Genomic DNA, 3,570 nt, shown 5'->3' on the forward strand with positions numbered 1-3,570 from the left:
GGTGCATCTGTAAAAGTTGGTAAGAGTCTGTAGGTTTGCTGAATTGCCTTAGTTTCCTGAGGAAGTATGGGCGCTGTTGTGCTTTCTTGGTCATAGTGTTGACATGGGTGGACCAGGACAGATTGTTGGTGATGTACACACCTAGAAACCACCTTGGCAGCATTGATTCAGACAGGGGTGTGTCCAATACTTTGCTTCCTGAAATCAACGAGCAGCTCTTCAACTTTGCTGACGTTGAGGGAGAGATTGTTTTTGTTGCACCACTCCACTAGGTTATCTACCTCCCTCCTTTGGCTTATTGTTGCTCATAATCCAGCCCACTACAGTTGTGTCATCAGCAAACCTGTACGTGGATTGGAGCCAAATTTTGCCAGTCGTGTGTGTACAGGGAGTATAGTAGGGGATTAAGTATGCAGCCTTGTGGGGCCTCCGTATTGCGGTTTAGCGTGGAGGAGGTGTTATTTATTCTGGTCTATGGGTCAGAAAGTTGAGGATCCAGTTGCAGAGGGAGGAGCTAAATCCTAGGTTTTAGAGCTGTGGTATGAACTTGGCTGGGATTATGGTGTTGAAGGCGGAGCTGGAGTCAATAAATAGTAATCGTTATTGGCACAAGTAGGCTGCAATGAAGTTGTGAAAATTCCCCAGTCGCCAATCCACCTACCCTGCACATCTTTGGGTTGTGGAGGCGAAATCCACAAACTCAACATGGACAGTGCCCAGAGCCAGGATCGAACCTGGGACCTCGGTGCCATGAGGCTAACCACTGTGCCACCATGCAGCCTAGAAACAGATATTTCTGTTGTTGGGGCATTGTCAAAAATGAGAGCTGAACTTTCAGGACAGAAATTGGAAACATTTGTGTCAGCACGGTGGCATGGTGGTTAGCATAAATGCTTCACAGCTCCAGGGTCCCAGGTTCGATTCCCGGCTGGGTCACTGTCTGTGCGGAGTCTGCACATCCTCCCCGTGTGTGCGTGGGTTTCCTCCCACAGTCCAAAGATGTGCGGGTTAGGTGGATTGGCTATGCTAAATTGCCCATAGTGTCCTAAAAAATAAGGTTAATGGGGGTTGTTGGGTTACTGGTATAGGGTGGATACGTGGGCTTGAGTAGGGTGATCATTGCTCGGCACAACATCGAGGGCCGAAGGGCCTGTTCTGTGCTGTACTGTTCTAATTTCTACAAACAGAAGGGTACTAGCAGTTTCAATAACTTTCTGAAAATCACAGTTGATAGATCGATTGTTAATTTGAAATCTGAGGTAATACGATGGAGTCAGATTTCAGATCAGTCTTATCTCTGAATCTCACACGAGGGGCAATGCTGGGGAAATCCAGAATAAAACAAAATCATTTATATCACACCTTTGACCACCACCAGATGTCCCAAAGAGTGCAATGTAGCAAATGTGGCAGCTAATTTCCACATAGAGCAATGTAACATTGAACAGATAACCTCTTTTTGACTGGGACTAACTCCCTACTCCTCAGCAAAACAGTGTCACAGGATCTTTTACAAACACCTCAAAGGGCAGATGGTTTTTAAACATCTCAACCAAGGTCAATGGACTTCTCCATTGTCCACGTCTCGCCTGTGACAATCTTGCGAAGGGCAGAAGAATCTAGCCCAGCATCTCTGAACGTGCATTATTCTCTCAGTACCTCACAGGAATGTGCACCTAGATTGTTGTGCTCAAGGTGTGGGACTTGGAATCCAGAAGCTAGGTCAGAGTTCAGCCAACTGAGCCATGGTTGGCACACAAGGGCGCAGCGTCAAAAATAGGTTATTTAGCAATGCACATACGAAGCATTTTGTTATTCAGGATAATGGAAACCTCTCAAAAGGCAGGGATAATTGAACTTTTTAAGTTAAAGATTTTTGTGCAGGTAAATGAAATGAAAAGTGAAAGCAAGTAAAAAGGAACAAAAATACTGCAGAGATGTTGGAAATCTGAAATAAAACCTGCAGATTATGTGCAACAAAAGAGAAAATGCAGCATCTGCAGGGAGACAAGAGCTAACGTTTCGAGTCCAGATGACTCTTTGTCAAAGCTAAAGACAGAGAAAGTGGGAAATATTTATACTGTGGAGTGAGAATGAAAGAGGAGTCATAGCCACAGAAACCAAGGGGAAAGAGTGTTAATGGCAGTTCCCAGAGAGAACAAAAGGTGTGGAAGGCCAAACAGCAGAGAACCCATCAGTTGGTAAACTGACAGATGTAGATGTGGGGGAGGGGAAGCAAAGGAGAGGAAAGGCAGATAAGATGGCGGGGGGGGGGAAGAGTTTAAATATATATTAAGACAGACAAGAAAGAAATGGTAAAAGGCAGTTAAAATGAAATAGGATGAAAACAAATGGGTCAAGGTGGGGTTGAGCTAATCATCTGAAGTTGTTGAATTTGACGTTGAGCCCGGAAGGCTGTAGTGTGCCTAACCGGAAGATGAGATGTTATTCCTCCAGTTTGCATTGAGCTTCACTGGAACATTGCAGCAGGCCAAGGACAGACATGTGGGCATGGGAGCAGGGTCTAGTGTTAAAATGGCAAGCAACGGGAAGGTCAGGGTCCTGAATGCGCAGAGACCGAAGATGCTCAGCAAAGCGATCACCCAGTCTGCATTTGGTGTTTCCGATATAGAGGAGACCACATTGGGAGCAACGAATGCAGTAGACCAAATTGAAAGAGGTACAAGTGAAACGTTGCCCAGTGTGCTAAACCAATCAGACAAAGTTAGCATGGATTTACTAAAGGAAAATCATGCAGGGCCGCACGGTAGCATTGTGGATAGCACAAATGCTCCAGGGTCCCAGGTTCGATTCCGGCTTGGGTCACTGTCTGTGCGGAGTCTCCACACCCTCCCCGTGTGTGCGTGGGTTTCCTCCCACAGTGCAAAGATGTGGTTAGGTGGATTGGCCAATATAAATTGCTCTTAGTGTCCAAAATTGCCCTTAGTGTTGGGTGGGGTTACTGGGTTATGGGAATAGGGTGGAGGTGTTGACCTTGGGTAGTGTGCTCTTTCCAAGAGCCGGTGCAGACTCGTTGGGCCGAATGGCCTCCTTCTGCACTGTAAATTCTATGACAGATGCTGCCAGATGCAAATGGAGTTGAAGTATCAATCAGCCATGATCTGATTGAATGCAGAACTGGTTTAAATGCTGAATGGCCTGCCCCATTAAGCAGATTCATGCATCTGATCATCTGAGGGAAACTTCCTTGCCCACTAAGCCAAGGGCTGCAATGCAGTGAGAGAGAAGACAGACAAAGCTACCTGTGAAAGTCTGATTTCAACAATTCCTCCTGCTGAGAAAAAAAAATCACAGCTTTTCTCACAGTGCACTGAAATGTGACCAGTAATACACGTGTATGAATGCTAGTGGCATTTTAACATGGAGGTAAAGAAATATATTTCAGCTGTGGACTCCGGTTTAGCTTCCCTACGGAGATGACCAATGTTACGGAGCAGAGAAAGAACGGGAAAACAATCAAAAACTTTGAAAGGTTAAAGCAATGATTTATATAACACATCCACTATTAAGTTAGCACAGAGGTCAAAGAAATAATTACATTCAACATAG

This window comes from Scyliorhinus canicula, chromosome 20, assembly GCF_902713615.1.
Source record: "Scyliorhinus canicula chromosome 20, sScyCan1.1, whole genome shotgun sequence".
Taxonomy (NCBI): Eukaryota; Metazoa; Chordata; class Chondrichthyes; order Carcharhiniformes; family Scyliorhinidae; genus Scyliorhinus; species Scyliorhinus canicula.